The sequence below is a fragment of the Pleurodeles waltl genome, chromosome 3_1, assembly GCF_031143425.1.
Source record: "Pleurodeles waltl isolate 20211129_DDA chromosome 3_1, aPleWal1.hap1.20221129, whole genome shotgun sequence".
NCBI classification, from domain to species: Eukaryota; Metazoa; Chordata; class Amphibia; order Caudata; family Salamandridae; genus Pleurodeles; species Pleurodeles waltl.
The window spans coordinates 1,174,946,264-1,174,964,401 of NC_090440.1; the positions used below are offsets into that span (position 1 = coordinate 1,174,946,264).

At 44.8% G+C, this 18,138-nt stretch overlaps 1 protein-coding gene across 3 annotated transcripts in view; it reads left to right on the forward strand.

Moving 5' to 3' along the window:
• PRDM10 (PR/SET domain 10) overlaps nt 1–18,138 on the forward strand; it is a 905,887-nt gene that overhangs the window by 726,551 nt on the left and 161,198 nt on the right. The window lies entirely within an intron of this gene.

Consider the following 18,138-nt stretch of genomic DNA (forward strand, 5'->3'; position numbering starts at 1 on the left):
TTAAGGAATTTACACGTATCTCTAATGTGTCTGAACCAAGGGATCTTTAGTACGCTGTCACGAGAAATTCATCTAATGCTATATGGAGGGTGGACCGATAGACGAATCCAATACATTAGTGGTCTTAGTGCAATTTCATTATGTATTTCATTTAGGGCTAAGTCAAATCTGAGCGGGTGCTCATCGGCAACTTCAGGAAGTTTCGTATAAAGCGATTTTCTACCGTGGTCAGACACCTAGAGTTAGTATGTCCCCAAAGCTCAGCACCATAAATTGAGGCTGCTACTGCCACTGCTTTGTAAACGGTGATGGCAGGTGTTATCTCCCCTTCCGAAGTATTGGCTATTTTCCTCGCTATCACTGTTGACCTTTGCCTAAGTACTGTCAGACTCTTCCTGATCTGTGCCGACCAACGTTGGTCGTCACTTAGCCTAATCCCCAAATAATCAAATTGGCTGACTCTCTCCACTGGTTGGCCTGCTATCATCATTTTTCCCCTAAATAGTTTGTGCGGGTTAAAAACCATGAACTTTGATTTTGTTGGGTTAATTTCAAGTCCTCTGCTAGAGCAAAAATTATAAAAGGTGTCCAATTCATTTTGTAAGCCCATAGGTGTTCTTGAAATTAATAAAGTGTCATCGGCGAACATTAAAATGGGAACGGGGGCTCCAGCTAACCTTGGGGCATCATGATTACAATGTAGCAATTGGTCCGCAGCACCGTTGATGTAAAGGTTAAACAGTGTAGGTGCCAAAATGCACCCCTGCCTAACCCCTCTATCGACAGGTATAGCTTCCGTTAGATCGCCGCTTTCTGACCAGCGCACGTGAGCATAAGTCCCTTCATGTAGATATCTAATCAGTCTTAGTAGTTCATTATTGGGTTGATAACTCTCCATGACTTTCCATAATGTATCCCGAGGTACCATATCAAAGGCAGCTTTTAAATCGATAAAAGCTACATACAAATGGCTTTTATTAAGTGACAGGTATTTCCAGCAAAGAAGGTTGAACCTAAATGCCTGTTCTATTGTACTCAACCCTCTTCTGAAGCCTGCCTGAGAATCGGAGAGAATTTGAGAATCCTCTATCCATGTCTGTAATCTATTCAGTAGCTGCTTGGTGAATATCTTTTGGCTAACGTCAATAAGACTGATAGGCCTATAGTTGATAGGTTGTTCCCTTGGCCCTTTCTTATAAATAGGGACTATAATTGCTCCTTGCCACGTAGTAGGAAGTCCTCCCCCCCTCAGTATCTCATTACTAAGCGCATTTAGATACAGTGACCATGTTATTGGTCGGGAGAGATATAAATCCCCTGGAATACCATCAAGACCAGGGGCCTTCCCTTTACGTATTGATTGGAGAGCCTCTGTTGTTTCTTTTAGGGAAAAAAGGTCCAGATCAAATTTGGGTGGTGTTGTACTCCCCCACGTTAAGGTATTGGCAAAGAAGTCATTAGGTTTTAGGAGAGATGGAATAGTACTACTAATATGTGGTTTTCTGTATACATTTGAAAAATGCGTCACGCAAGTTTCTGGCTGGATTACAGGGTAGTTTTCCATTCCTTGGGAGCTACTTTTATCTGCCACTAGTTTCCAGAATACATTGAAATCCTTCTCCTGGAGCGCCTCAACCATCCTATTCCAAAGCCTAGTCGCCCACTCTTTTTTTGCGTTCCTAAGTACATCTTTATATACAATCCTGTTTTTCCTTATCTCTCGACAGTTCCCTTCCTTGAGTGCTCCCAATAGCTGTATTTTAGCCTGACGGCAGGGGTTGGAAAACCACCTTGATGTTCTAGTCCCAGTCTCTGTCCGCCTCCTTACCGTCTGTAAATGTGGTTTTAATCGGGTAATCAGGATACTATGGAGATGGATCAAATCTACCAATATGGTATTTGTATGTTTCAATGGGGAAAGTGTTGTTGCAACTATTCTATAAATTAATAGCTGGAAATTTACATCACCTTCAACCCGTTCCCATTTCACATTTTTACAATCATTGGTCCTAGTGAGGGCACTATTTAGAGTCCATGTTGTCAATGTCTTAGAACTGAATAAGATAGTAGAGAAGGAGGTACTCAAAGCAAGGTGGTCACTGTCAACACGAGGGAGAACTATCATGTCAATTAGGGATTTCCAGAGGGCGTCATCTACTAAAACGTAATCCAGGTGGCTAGAATATGAGCCTCTCCTATATGTAGGCGACGCCGGGTTATCTGATCTGGTATTCCCATTTACTATTCTTAGTCCCTTTATTTTTATTAAATCTTCGAGTAGTTCTAAAGCTCCTCCTTCTTTCTTGGATGTGGCTTGCACCGGCCCAGATCTATCCCATGGGTCTGCAAGCTGAGATCCTTCTTGCTGACTGTCATCTCTGCAGTTCAATTGCATATTGAAATCGCCCGCAACAATTAAGCCCCGCCCGTCAGGAAGGCAGTTAAAAAATCTACTAGTGTACTCATCTGAACAGTCTGGGTCCTTTGGGTGCCAGGTCTAATGTATATATTTACAATTATTATGCTAACAGGACCTCTAGCAGTACTAATTTCGACCGCAACGGCTAATGAATCCCTCGTAGGGGTTACTATCTCCTTTACCTTTGGGAACAGGTCGTGTTTTAGCCAAATTATCAGACCGCCTGAAGCCCTGCCCGATGATGATGGAAGTGCAGTCTTCTGGAAGGTCCAAAAACCTTCTCTATTTACTACGGATGGAGCCCATGTCTCCTGTAATAAAATAATATGGTGTTGATCTATAAATCTGCACCAATCAGAGTTAGCTGTCTTCTGGGTCAGCCCTGCTACATTCCAAGATAAGATCTTAATCGGTAAGTCATAATCATCCCCATTTTCTGGCAGTTTCTCCCTAGTCTCATTTAAGCAAGCTAATGCTCGCTGGTCCTTCTCCTTTAGCGAGCCACTGCAATGTACTTTTGGCTCCGCCCCCAGGGTATCAAATAAGTAGTTTTTTGGCATATAAGAATCGAGACTGAGTATGCCATCAGTCCCAACTTCAGTCACGGGGGTTTCGCGTCAGTCTATGGCTGAAGTTGGGCTGTGCTTTTGATCCCTTCTCTGGGCACAAAGATGCTGGGCCATTGTGGTATTATTTCTCTCTTGTGGAAACAGGTTTATCAATGATTGGGGAAGTTTATGGACAAGTGTCACTTGGGATGAGGCACCAGGTCTTTCTCTTCCATCGAGTGCCAAAAGGCCCTTGGCTAAATTCTGACTGGTCAATTTTATCCCTATAAGATCTGATGTTAAACCTATTCTTGTGAGTCTCTGTGCGAAAACTATGTCATCCCTTATAATGGACCTACACTTCTTTGTCCCTCTTAGCCAATGGATGACTTTATTTTTTAGATATTCCCCTTGCTCAAATTGGCCATTGCTCAGCTTAGGAACATTTATCATGTAAATAATCGTATCCGCCATGTCTAATCGGACTTTGGGGGATATTTCCCGAGAGGCGTTTGGAGCTTTTATCTAAGTGTCCTTCTCTGTGCATCTTCCAATTAGCCCCTATGTCCAAGAATGTATCACATTTATTATGAGCACATGCTACAGGAAGTACACTATTGCCCCCATGAGTAGTCTGTGTTACTGTTTCAACCCTTTGGCCCCTACGCCTCTGTGACATGAGTGTCTCAGGTGTTAAAACTGGTTTTGCCAAGGAGTTAGGGTCAGATTTTTGTGATGACTTCCTTATGTCCCCAATTACCACAGATATACCATCCAGCTTTTCATATATCATGTGGGTAAAAGATGTAAGATGCTCTCTAAGACTTAAAATTTCAGCTCTTATCTGCGCTAACTGTGCGTCAGCTGGATGTTCCTTCTGAGTAATTATAACTGATGCTGGCTCCTCAGTTCCCCTTGGCATAATTCTCTCTAATTCAGGTGGCGATAATAGAGCGAGGGGTAAGAAGCGGTTATTACAATTTGGCAGGGGGGATACACCATCTTGCTGACTAGGCAAGTTTGATTTAGGGCTCTCTATTGGATTAAAAATCCCTGACTTATTAAGTTCTACGCTGATGCCCTGAGATATAGATATCTACAAGTCTCTATTCACGGGAGCGAAGAAAGATTTTATATCATTAGAGGTGGCAAAAGCATCTTTCCTACGAGATTTTGAGGGCTTAGTGGCTAGCAAACTCTCCACTTCCTCTATAAGATCATCAATTTGGGTAAGCGTGCAGTTTTCTGCCGCATGTTGAGGTGCTCTTTTTGCCCTTCCTTGCTCGGTAGGATTGCTAGTAGCTTTCCTTTTCCCCATCTTGGTAGGATATTGTCCTCAGGTACGTTATAACAGAAGAAAGAAGGTGAAAATATAAGTGCCGTGACTAATATGATCCAGAAGCCAGTAAACCCAGGTTGAAAAAATAGCGCAATAAGGGTAAAGTTATTTTACTTTGTTAAACCCGACACAGTACCTTCTGGCAGCCTTGCACTTGTAAGCTGCCTAGTTCAAGATGTCAGGGGGGTGGCCCTGCCCTGGCTCTTCCTGGCAATGACGGCCAAGGACGGGCCCGCCCTTGGCCCAGGCTTCGCCCGGGCGCCGCCCGCGCGCGTCCCGCGCAGCGGGAGCGCGAAAGTGATTTAAAGGGCTCCTGCCCTTCAATGAAGGTCCCGGCAAGGTCCTGGCAGCAACGCGCTTCCCGCGACGGCGGGAGCGCGAAAGTGATTTAAAGGGCTCCTGCCCTTCAATGAAGGTCCCGGCAAGGTCCTGGCAGCAACGCGCTTCCCGCGACGGCGGGAGCGCGAAAGTGATTTAAAGGGCTCCTGCCCTTCAATGAAGGTCCTGGCAGCAACGCGCTTCCCGCAACGGCGGGAGCGCGAAAGTGATTTAAAGGGCTCCTGCCCTTCAATGAAGGTCCCGGCAAGGTCCTGGCAGCAACGCGCTTCCCGCAACGGCGGGAGCGCGAAAGTGATTTAAAGGGCTCCTGCCCTTCAATGAAGGTCCTGGCAGCAACGCACACTCCATTTCAAAATCAATGATGGTTCTAGCTATGGTGGTTTTATGCCATTACACAAGGTGGCTGTCCCTATAACTTACTGTAATAATGCGTTGATGCCATTACTGTATTTACATAGTGTGCCATAGATAACGTGGAATCAAGTATAGCATACACAATTTTAATTTTAGCCAGGGGTGCACAGAATTTAAGTTTTAAAGATTAGTAGTTAACTATAATTCTTGGGTATTGAATCTTTCATTGATTCACATGCTTAAATCCTCTCCTTTGTTGAGGTTGGAGTCCCACAGTAATTGTAATATGCAGTATAAAGGAAAAACCTATATTACCAGTTCAGATCAGTGATATTGTTAGGTAATTCACATAATCTGAGAAAAACCTAATTGTAACCAATCAGGAAGAAGCTCAGGAACCACACTTCCCCTTAAGGATCACTATATCTCAGATTTCTTACTGCATGTTGTGTGAAGGGAGTTTCCCTGAGCTCTGCCCTGATTTCTTCTCTGAAATACATAATCATTTCATTTTGACCTCAACTTCATATGGCAACAAACACCACTTAATAATGACATAATTTGGGTGTTTTTTCTGACGGGAGAATATGTCAGACACCTCTAAGAAAGGCCTGTTTAGGTCTTTTGGCTACTGTACTAAGCTCAGGCTTCATATTGTTGATCCTCACAAGGATTGCCTTTACTGCCTTTATCCAAAACATAAGGCCAAAGATTGTAAGTGCTGTCATACTTTTTCTACAAAAACTCTGAAAGACAGACAGTGCAGATTATTTATAAGGCTCTATAAAGGGAACCCCAGAGAGGATCCATGATCAGGGTGTGAACATGATGGAACATCAAGTCTTTTAAGAAAACCCACCAAAAAATCGCCCATCAGAAAAAGACTCTTTGAAAGAGCCTCCCAAGAAAATACATAAAGGACATGAAAAGAAACATTCTGAGGGAAGTACTACCTCAGACGTTGTGGAAATTCTAAAGAAGTCCTTCAACATCAAAACCTGAAAGATCAAGGTCTGAACCTTCAGGACATTTCCTTCAGGTTCCTGCAGTAAAAAAGATCTTCAGTAGCAACACCATTGACGACAGCAGCCCATTGATGATGACAGCTTAGACGATAATCTTGATGTTCACTATACCGTCAACAGCCTTCTTCAAACCCAAAAAAAGTTATTATCAACAATACAGTCAATTGACTCATTGTTGAGACAATCAAATATTATTCTAATTTTAGGTAGAAGTATCCCGTTTCGACTATTACCGGAATACACTACACCCAGCAAAGTCTCTCCTTTACCACCAAGGCATTTACTGGACACTGAAGATTCAGAAAATGAAGGCTACTTTGGCCCTGCCTAAAATTCCATACATAGCACAGTTAAATGTCAGGAAGATGCTGATAAGGATATCTTGAAAGAAAATACACCTTTCATGAACTACAGAAGGCCCTGCAAAAGAATGTTCATATAAGCCGATGGTGATCAGGATGAATAGATGACAGAACCACGCATGCCTTTATACGCAGGCATTACAACACATGCATCTTTACCATGCACATTTTTACCACAAATATGCCTTCACCACACATTCCTTTACCTCAAAGTTTTGTTGTAAAGGCGAGAATGGTAAAGGCACATGTGTGAATCAAAATTTCCAGGTAAGTAGGAACCATGTGTGCGTGTGTGCACGTGTGTGTGTGTGTTTGTGTGTGTGTGTATATATTTAACCTTATCAACCCACAACCCAAAAACCCATACCCACCCTACCTAAAAACGCCCATGCCACCCAAAAACACACACCTAGCCAACAACCTAAAAAAGTCCTTGCCACCCAAAAACCCATACCCACCCTAAGCCCTAAAAAACCCCAATCTACCCAAAAACCCATACCCACACTAAATCCGAAAAAGGCCTGTGCCACCCAAAACAAATACCTACCCTAAATCCAAAAAACACTCATTCCACCCTAAAACCCATACCCACACTAAACCCTAAAAACGCCTGTGCCACTCAAAATCCATACCCACCCTAAACCCTAAAAATGTTTGTACCACCCTAAAAAAAATACCCACACTATACCCTAAAACCCCCCATAAACACCTGTGCCACCCAAAAAGCCATACCCACCCTAAACCCTAAATAACCCTTGCCACCCAAAACCCCATATGCACTCTAAAACATAAAAATGCTTGTGCCTTCCAAAAAGCCATACCCACCCTAAACACACTCTTGCCACCCAAAAACCATACCCACCTTAAAAGCGCCCTTGCCACCCTAAACCCATACCCACCGTAAATCCTAAAAATGCCCGTTCCATCCAAAAACTCATATGCACCCTAAAACCAAAAAGTGCCCTTTTCACCCAAAAACCCATACCCACTGTAAACCTTAAAAATGCCCTTGCCACCTAAAAACCCCTTCCCAACCTAAAAACGCCTTTGCCACCCAAAAACCCATACCCACCCTAAAACCTAAAAACGCCCATGCATCCCACAAACTCATACCACCCTAACATCTAAAAACACCCTTGCCACCCTGAAACCCTTACCTCGTTTAAACACTAAAAACATTTCCCATATATATCTCTATCTATCTATCTATCTATCTATCTATCTATCTATCTATCTATCTATCTATATAGATTTATATGGAAAATGTCACTTACCCAGTGTACATCTGTTCGTGGCATGAGACGCTGCAAATTCACATGCTGTGCATTATCCTGCCATCTAGTGTTGGGCTCGGAGTGTTACGAGTTGTTTTTCTTCGAAGAAATCTTTTCGAGTCACAGGACCGAGTGACTCCTCCCTTTCGGCTCCATTGCGCAGGGGCGTCAACTCCATCTTAGATTGTTTTCCTCACAGAGGGTGAGGTAGGAGTTGTGAGTATACTAGAGGTACCCATGCAATGGAGTAGTAATGTATGTATCTAATGTCTATTAAAATATTATTTATTTACATATTTACAATTGTTATGCAACTAAAAACGGCTACAGGCTACCAGGGGTGGTGGGAGGATGCAAGTAAATCTGCAGCGTCTCATGCCACAAACAGATGTACACTGGGTAAGTGACATTTTCCGTTCGGTGGCATGTGTAGCTGCAGATACACATGCTGTGCATAGACTACTAAGCAGTTATCTCCCCAAAAAGCTGTGGTTTAGCATGTAGGAGTTGAAGTTGTCTGAAATAATGTTCTTAATACAGCCTGTCCTACTGTGGCCTGTTGTGTTGTTAACACGTCTACACAGTAATGCTTAGTAAATGTATGTGACGTAGACCAGGTGGCTGCCTTACAAATTTATGTCATTGGTATATTCCCAAGAAAAGCCATTGTGGTGCCTTTCTTTCTAGTGGAATGTGCTCTTGGTGTAATAGGTAATTCTCTTTCTGCTTTAATGTAACAAGTTTGGATACATTTAACAATCCATCTGACAATGCCTTGTTTGGATATAGGGTTACCTGCATGAGGTTTTTGGAACGCTACAAACAATTGTTTTGTTTTACGAAATTGTTTTGTTCTGTCAGTGTAATACATTAGTGCTCTTTTTATGTCTAATGTATGCAAGGCCCTTTCAGCTACTGAGTCTGGTTGTGGAAAGAAGACTGGGAGTTCTACAGTTTGGTTTAGATGGAATGGTGATATGACCTTTGCTAAGAATTTTGGATTTGTACGGAGAACCACTTTATGTTTATGTATTTAGTAAATGCTTGTATTTCACTCACTCTTCTAAGTGATGTGATAGCTATTAGAAAGGCTACTTTCCAAGTCAGATATTGAATTTGACAAGAATGCATGAGTTCAAATGGTGGGCCCATGAGTCATGTTAATACAATATTAAGGTTCCTCAAAGGTACTGGTGGTGTCCTTGGGGGTATGATTCTTTTTAGTCCCTCCATAAATGCTTTAATGACTGGGATTCTAAAAAGTGATGTTGTATGTGTAATCTGCAGATAGGCAGATATTGCAGTGAGATGGATCTTAATGGAAGAAAATGCTAGATTAGACTTTTGGAAGTGTATTAAGTAGCTTACAATGTCCTTTGTGGAGGCATGTAGTGGTTGAATTTGTTTAGTGTGGTGGTAGCAAACGAATCTCTTCCATTTGTTTGCATAACAATGTCTTGTTGTAGGTTTTCTGGCTTGTTTAATGACCTCCATACGCTCTTGTGTAAGATTTAAATGTCCAAATTCTAAGACTTCAGGAGTCAGATTGCTAGGTTGAGCGATGCTCGATTCGGGTGTCTGATCTGTTGTTTGTGTTGTGTTAACAGATCTGGTCTGTTTGGTAGTTTGATGTGGGGTACTACTGATAAGTCCAACAGTGTGGTGTACCACGGTTGGCGAGCCCAAGTTGGTGCTATGAGTATTAGTTTGTTTGTTTTGACTTCGTTTGTTGACCAGATAAGGAATGAGTGGGAGAGGGGGAAAAGCGTAAGCAAATATCCCTGACCAACTGATCCATAGTGCATTGCCCTTGGACTGAGGGTGTGGGTACCTGGACGCAAAGTTTTGGCATTTTGCGTTTTCTTTTGTTGCGAATAGGTCTATGTTTGGTGTTCCCCAGCGGTGGAAGTGATCCTGTAGGATCTGGGGATGTATTTCCCATTCGTGAGTTTGCTGGTGATCTCGACTGAGATTGTCGGCTAACTGATTCTGAATGCCTGGTATGTATTGTGCTATTAGGCGAATGTGGTTGTGAATTGCCCAATGTCAAATCTTTTGTGCTAAGAGACACAGTTGTGACGAGTGTGTCCCCCCTTGTTTGTTGAGATAGTAAATTGTTGTCATGTTGTCTGTCTTGACAAGAATGTGTTTGTGGGCTACTAGTGGTTGAAACGCTTTTAATGCTAGAAAAACCGCTAGCAGTTCCAAATGAGTTATGTGAAAATGTTTTTGTTGATTGTCCCATTGACCCTGTATGCTGTGATTGTTGAGGTGTGCTCCCGACCCCACCATGGAAGCATCTGTTGTGATAACAGCTTGAGGCACTGGGTCTTAGAATGGCTGCCCTTTGTTTAAATTTATAGGGTTCCACCATTGAAGCGAGGAGTGTGTTTGGCGGTCTATGTCTTATACAGGTGACTGGTTGACACCTGTTTGGTATAAGTCAATAAGGACGCTCAATGAAGGACCACACGCCAATTATAAATACAATTTAGCTTTACTAGAATTTCAGGTAAATGTAGGCATTTAGCACATTAACAATAGTAGAATAAGAATAGCAATGAAAAGCATCTATTTATATATATAAGTTCACTACAAAGAGGATCTATGCATATATATATATATATATGTTTTTGGTAGTATGTGGTTAGCCTCCCCCCCACAGGTGACAAGTGTTGGGGTGTTGTGACATTGAAGTCACAGCTTGGTCTGGCTTTGTCTGGTTGTTTGGAATTTTCCCCTTCCTCTTGGGAATTGTCCTTTATAGGAACCACAAAACCCTCCCCTTTGGTATTGTGCCTGATAGGTGGGTCTGGTTTGAGAGGTGGAAGGCTCAGATGTTTGTTGCCGAAAACCTCCTCTGAGTTGTGGTTTTCTAAAGGTGCCTCTGACTTGTGGGAAATAGAACGCGCCCATGGCTTTGGCCGTGTCCGTGTCTTTTTTCATTTTCTCAATGGCTGTGTCGACTTCAGTCACAAACAACTGTTGTTGATTAAACAGCATATTTAACACCACTTGTTGAATCTCTGGCTTGAATCCAGAACTTCTCAGCCATGCATGGTCACAGCCGTGTTGACAGTCCGTGCTGCCGTGTCTGCTGAGTCTATTGCGGACCCTATCTGGTTATTAGATATGACCTGTCCCTCTTCCACTACTTGCTGGGCACGTTTTTGGTGTTCTTTGGTCAAGTGCTGTATGATGTCTTGCATCTCGCCCCAGTGTGCCCTGTCGTAGCGTGCAAGTAGGGCTTGTGAATTTGCTATTCGCCATTGATTGGCTGCTTGTGCTCCCACTCGCTTGCCCACTGCGTTGAATTCTCTACTTTCTTTGTCAGGTGGTGGAGCGTCACTTGACGATTGAGAGTTTGCTCTTTTTCTTGCCGCCCCTACAACCACTGAGTCCGGTGTGATTTGTTGTTTTATGAACACAGGATCTGTTGGGGGAGGTTTGTACTTTTTCTCAACTCTAGGCGTGATAGCTCTTCCCTTTACAGGCTCCTGGAAGACATGTTGCGCGTGCTTAAGCATGCCCGGGAGCATCGGCAAACTCTGAGTCTTCGGCAATTCTTTGGCCTTTTTCGGTGCCGATGTTTGGTCACCTTCCTTTCGGTGGGTTGAGCCATGGCCTGCTGGCGGCGGCATCCCCATGGCCTTAAATGTTTTGGTGTGACCCTGAGTTTTGGACGGGGCAGGTTTACTCACAGTTCGTTGCACCGTCGCGGGTCGTTCACCTTCGGAGTCATCCGAGTCTGTCTCTTGGATGGAGATGCTTTCCGCCTCTCTGACGTCGAGCTGTTCTTTCGGTTTTAACACCATTTGTAGTCTTCTTGCGCGTCGATCAAGGTCTTTTTCGATCGGAACGCTCGGCAAGCTTCGCAAGTATCCTCTCTGTGTTCGGGTGATAAACACAGATTACAGACCTGGTGCTGGTCTGTATAAGGATACTTTGCGTGACACTTAGGACCGGACGAAAGGGGGTCAAGTCCATTAGTCTGGGACGACGGGTGTGGTCGGGCCGACAAGGCCTCGGTGAAGAGTGGAAGCCCCGAAGGGCCGCCGAAGCGGTCTTGATGTCGTGCCGATACACTAACACTAACCCGGTACCGAGCGATAACAATACTGTCGAATTTTCGATACTTTAGCTAACTTTCCCGATTCGAAATACGGAGCAAAGAGGAACACGTCCGAACCCGATGGCGGAAAGAAAACAATCTAAGATGGAGTCGATGCCCATGCGCAATGGAGCCGAAAGGGAGGAGTCACTCGGTCCCGTGACTCGAAAAGACTTCTTCGAAGAAAAACAACTTGTAACACTCCGAGCCCAACACTAGACGGCAGGATAATGCACAGCATGTGTATCTGCAGCTACACATGCCACCAAACATATAGATATATATGTGTAAAACCTACTGTCGGTTGCAAGTAGGTAGGTATATTTAGGACCATTTTCCATAGAGAAAACGTTTTTTGACTTGCCTATATCTTTGGCACCATTGGATGAATCTTCACAAAATTTTTCCAAAAAAGGGTTCCAGAGAATCCTGTTGTACATGGGAAGTTTCGGGTTGACCTGTCAAGTGGGGGCAGAGCAAACACAGAAGGGGGTGTGGGGGGGGTGTCAAAAAAGTGTGTTTCCCATTATAATTGTCAAAGGGGCCGAATCCTTGGGATCTGCACAAAAATTTCTTAAAAGGGCCACCTCCAGACAGATTCAACTCAGAATGTAATTAAAGCACTGAGGATTAGAGTGGTCAGGTGAGTGGAAGGGTGTTAGAAGGGGTCTGCTGGGAAGGACCTGAAACAAAAAAGATAAATACACCAAACAAACATGAACTGGTGACTGGAATCTCTAAATGGCTCATGTAGTTTTATCAGATCTCTGAGAGTATTATGACATGATGATATTCCCATATAGAATGAAGTCTCATACATCACAACAAAGGCTTAGGCAAGATACTCCTTCTTTGTAAAACAGAAACAAAAAAAGTTTCTTTCACCCTATTCTATATTCGTTGTCACCAACAAACTTTAAGAACCTCCTATCTGCTAGCTTTCACTTGTGCACACTACAGGGATTTGTATTATATAATCAACTTTGTCTCAAGCCCAAGACCATTCTTATGTGATCAGAAATACTTTTTTGAAGGTTTTCAAAATGCTGAAAGTAAAATGCACTGTGAAACTCAAGCAGAGTTCTCAACACACGTCTTTTAATAAAATGTACAAGTCTCCGCGCCTCTACAATAGCCTGGAAACTTTCAGAAGCCTGAAAACAGCTTGCTGCTCAAACCACGACCGCTCTGTGCTTAAACGAGTGTCGATCAGAAGGAAACAGCTGCAGGAGTTGGCCTGAGAAAATCGAAGGCAGCTGGGAAATGCGCACCAAGCACAACACAGAAGAACTTTTCTGCCAGCCGAGAACTTGAAAAGCACCTTTGAGAAAGCTGGAGCTTCTTTCTTGTTCAGAACGCTGGAATAGTGAGTGGCTCCCACAGGGACGACACCAAAGATGGCTATCACTGGAGGAGGCTGGGAGTTGAAGTTCCCCCTCCAATAGTACTGTAATAAGAAAGGAGGAGACAAGTAAACATTGGAGACCCCTCTCATGACAATTACCAGAATAACAGTAGAGGCTGAAACTGAGGTAGTGCAACCACAGTAGAACCACCAGTGTGCTGAGCATGTAACATGACTCTTCCCACAGGAAGTAGCACTGCTTTGGCGATGGCATGAGTTCGCACCTCTGTACGACTGGTATGAGCCTTAGAACGTACAACACTGACAATAATTCCCATAGCGATTTTGAACACGACTACAGCCTGAAATGCTGAATGGAATTACACTAAATTTGGCAGAAAGGTAGCTTTTGGTCCAGAAAGAAGACTTTTTGTTGTTTGATGTGAATCTGTTCAGTAATATTTCAGATATTAAAAAAAAGAATTATAGATATCTAGAGGCGCAAAGGATTTGCAAATAATAACAAGCTCATGCTAAGTTCTGCAGAGCTCTGATTGGCTTCCAACACTTCAACCAGGGGAAGTAAAAGTGAAAAAATAAGAAAAGGGGCCAGGGACACCCTGAATCCTTAGCTCTTGTGCTGGGGTCCCAGAGTGACCACACAGGTCAAAAATACATTTATTTTTAAAAAACAATTTGACACAAATTAGAGACACATTTGAGAATTTGTAGCAAAATGTGTTTTGAAAAAAACATCAGTCTCCTGCACTTGTTTAATCTAAAGCACCTGGGTGACCCAGGTTCCTGCATCATGCAAAATAAAGGATGGGGGCACACAGGGGCCCCCTCCTAAGGCATATTTGTACCCTGGGGACTGCCACATCCCAGATGCTTAGTTGGAAATGAATGCAGGGGGGCCACATGGCCACCTCGCAGCCCTGGGGCCCACCACCTCCCCAGAGCTAATGACATTTTGAATGGGGCCTCCACTTGCTCCCAGCAGTCCCAAGGACCGCCACCTCCCCAGGGCTGAATTTAAATAATGAAGGGGGCCCGTCACAGCCCCCAATCCTGGGAACCACCACGTCCCCGGGGCTGGCTCTGGGGGCTGCCACCCCCTAGGGCCAGCTTCCTGCTATGTCTTGGGACGCTCACCCCAGGACATAGCTGTTTGCTATGACTTGGTGGGAGCTGACAACTCCCACCAAGTCAGAGCAAACACTCCGCTCCAAGTGAGTGAGAGCTGTGAAACAGGTCTCACTTTCTGGGAGCAGAGGTTTCCTCCAGCCATGCGGGCAGGGATACAGAGGAAACTATTGCTCTCACAGAGAGGGATCTTCATCTATAGCAGCTCCCTCTCTGTGACAGCAATGCCAGCTCCGGCAGAAGGTGGGGAGCTGGCTCAGACCGTGGGGGCCTTAAGGCTCCCCCGCGATCCCTAACCATTTACACTGGGTGTCCTAGGGGGCACCCAGATGACATGGCCGCACGGCCCCCCTTCCCAAAAAAAATAAAATGTTTAGGCTGGGCCCCAGGAGATGGGGTCCCCTCCTAATAAAAAAAAATCATACTTTAAGGCCAGGCCCTGGGGAATGAGGTCCCGGGACTGCAATCGGCCTGGGAGAGGAACCGCGTGCCCCCCTTCTCTCTTCTGAAAATAACAGTTTTAGAAGGCTGGGTCGCGGGGATTGGGGTCCATGGGGCTGAAATCGGCCTGGCGAGAGGGGCCATGCACCCCCCTCCGCAAATAAAATAAATATATTAAGGCCGGGCCTCAGAAGATGGGTCCAAAATTGACCGGGAGAAGTTGGCCATGTGCCCCCCTCCTCCATTTATTGAAGGTCAGGCTCTGGGGAATGGGGTCCTTGGGGCCCCCCTTGGAATTGTAGTGGGCCTTGGGGAATGAAGCCTGGGACCAAAATGGCCAGGAGAAGGGGGCCACGCAGACTTGCAGCCAACTCCAGATGTGCAGTGCTAAGTACCCCACAAATTGCAGCACTCATGGCATCTTTGATAAAATCATTGATAATATCAGTGTAATATTTGCAGTAATATTTTTGTAAACAAAAATGCACGGTGTGGGTGCGAGTTATAATTACCTTAGGGTACTAGTTATAGTTCAGTGGCACTCCCCTGTCCATCACCACCCCAGTGGTGGTGCCCAGAGCTCCTCCAGAGGGTCCCTGGGTTTTGCCATCTTGAATCCAAGGTTGGCAGGGAACTCTGGGAGCATCTGAGTAGCCAGGTCAGGCAGGTGATGTTAGAGCCCACTCCTGATAGGTGGTCACCCAGCTAGGTGACCAGTTTCCCTTTCAGGGCTATTTAGGGTCTCTCTTTTGGGTGGTTCCTCTGATTCGGCTTACAAGATTCTAGCAGGATTCTTCTGCATCCCTTACTTCGACATCTGGCCAAAGAAGCTGCATCTCTACTCTTCAGCACCCGACAATCTGCTACAAAGATGAAGACTTTGCCTGCAACATTGTTTCTCTGGCTCCTTCCAGCTTCTGCAACATTTTCCTAGTTGTGCATCCTCTGAGGATAGCCTGTCTTCAGTCTGCATAGGAAAGAAGAAGGAATCTCCCTTGGAGTGAGAGAGTCACTCCCCTGCATCTGCAGGCACCAAAGGCAATGACAACTGGCTGCGTGGATCCCCTCTCCTCCTGAGCTGCATGGATCCTGCAACACGGGTGGTGGTCGGAAGTGATCCAGACAGTCCTCTCTGCCAGCTGTCCAACTTTGGTGGAGGTAAGTCCTTGCCTTCCCACATAGGACTGTACCCGTGTGCACCGCGTCCTTTCCAGCTGCCAGCGCTTCTGTTACTTGTTCCAAGGGGTCTTCAGTCTTCGTGTAGCTCCAGCCCCCAGCCCTCCTTCCTCTGAAGCACAACACCCTGAGTTATTCTGTGGCATGGGACTCCTTTTCGGAGTGCTGGGTGGGCTCCTTTTGCACCTTCTGCGTCCCCATCCTGTGGGACTCCTGTGTGTGCTGCCTGTGCTTCTGTGCGCTCTTTGCGATGTTGAGGATCTCCTCTGACTCCCCTTTCTGGGATGAGTCCTCCTGGGCCTTGCTGGTCCCCCGCAGCACCACTTTCCGCCAACTGCGTGGTTTGCCTGGACTAAGGCTTGTTGGTGGAAGCCGGACACGCAAACCTGACTGCAATCTTCCTTCCGGCGTGGGACATCACCTGCAGTGCTGACTTTCTTTCTGCACCGTCGACCAACTCCTGCAATCTTCAGCTTGGTGGGTAGGGGCTCCTGCCCCCACTGGACTCTGCTTTGTCTTCTGGACTTCATCCCCTTTTTCCACATGTCTTCCTCTTCAGGAATCCACCGTTGGTTTCTTGCAGTCATCTCCGGGTTTTGCAATTCTCTTCTTCTAAGTGGGTGTTCTGGTGAAATTCTAGTAATTTACTCCTGCTTTCCTGGTTGCAGGGGGTGTTGTGGTACTTACCTTTGTGCTGTCCTGGTAACCCCAGCGACCCTCTACACAATCCACTTACCTGTTTGGGGGTGACACTCTCGCATTCCATGTTTTTTAGTATATTGTTTGCGGTCCCCCTAGGTCCACTATTCTTTATTGTGTTTTACGCTATTTGCACTGTTTTCTAACTATTCATACAGCTGTTTTTGACAACTAGTGAATATAACTTGTGTATTACTTACCTCCTAAGGGAGTATTACCTCTATAGTAATTTTGGTGTTGTGTTACCATAGTAAAGCATCTTGTATATGGTGTATATTCTTTCATGTGTGTAAGTGCTGTGTGACTACAGTGGTATTGCATGAGCTTTGCATGTCTCCTAGCTAAGCCTTGGCTGCTCATCCACAGCCACCTCTAGAGAGCCTGGCTCCTAGACACTGCCTACACTTCTCTAAGAGGGGATACCTGGTATAAGGTGTAAGTACCATAGGTTGTACCTATCTAGAGAAAAAAATACCAAGCTCCAAATGACTCTCCATCTTGCCTTGTCTGTCCTCACTGTCCAGTCCTTTGTCAACCAGACTGATTAGAGACAATTACGAAACCCTGTAATACCTTGCCCAACCCCACCTGACCGGGAGGATAGAAGATTAGACAAAGTGGGCAAAAGATTTTGCACAATGGCGGCAACTACAGTGAGGGCGTCTAATTCTCTCGTTGTTTTAGGGAGATATGATAGGCAGATGTGGTCCGACTTGGGTGCAAATTTGGAGTTCTTGCTGGAAGATGAGAAGAGCGAAGCTAGAGCTATTCTGCATGAGGAAGAGAGGACGTCTGCTGAAGTTGTTGGTACAGCCATAGACTTGGCTTCCGCTGGCTGAAGCAATATCTTTCTGACTGGCGGTACAGGTCAGTATTCTAGTTATGCCATATAATGAAGAAGCCATATTTGGCAAACTTATTGATAATGTTCTCCATTCCAAGAAATTTGACACAGAAACTGCACAATTCTTGAAGGTTTTACAATGGTGCTGTCTTCAACCCTTTTGCAGAGCTAGAGGAATAGGGCTGTTTTTCTAATGGGAAGATTTTAGTCCTATAGATACCAGCTTTACCACCAACCCAAACAGTGTTACTGGCAGTAATACACACTAGAACAATACAGGACATCCGCAGTCTACAAAAGGCAACCTCCCTGCAAGAGAGCAGCAATGCAACAAAGAGGACAAAACCCATCTAGACGGCAGTGACATCTTTCAGGCTTAGGTATCCAACTACTAAATCTAAGGGATTTCTTGGAATCCTAAGATCTACAGTGCTTAGTTCCATATATAGTTTTAAGGTGGCCGGCAGCCATTACCAATTCAAAGTACTTCCTTTTGGCCTCATGCCAGCTAAATGAAAATTCACCAGTTGCATGACTGGAAGCACAAAAGATTTGGAAATGGGTTGTTCATCACTGCACTGAGGACCAGAACATGTACCTCAATCAATGGGCAGACACTCTCAATAAAAAAACAAAAGTGTGTCACAAATGGGAACTGGACTAACAACAACATAAACTCATCTTTCAGAGCTGGGGGAAACAAAAATTAGACTTGT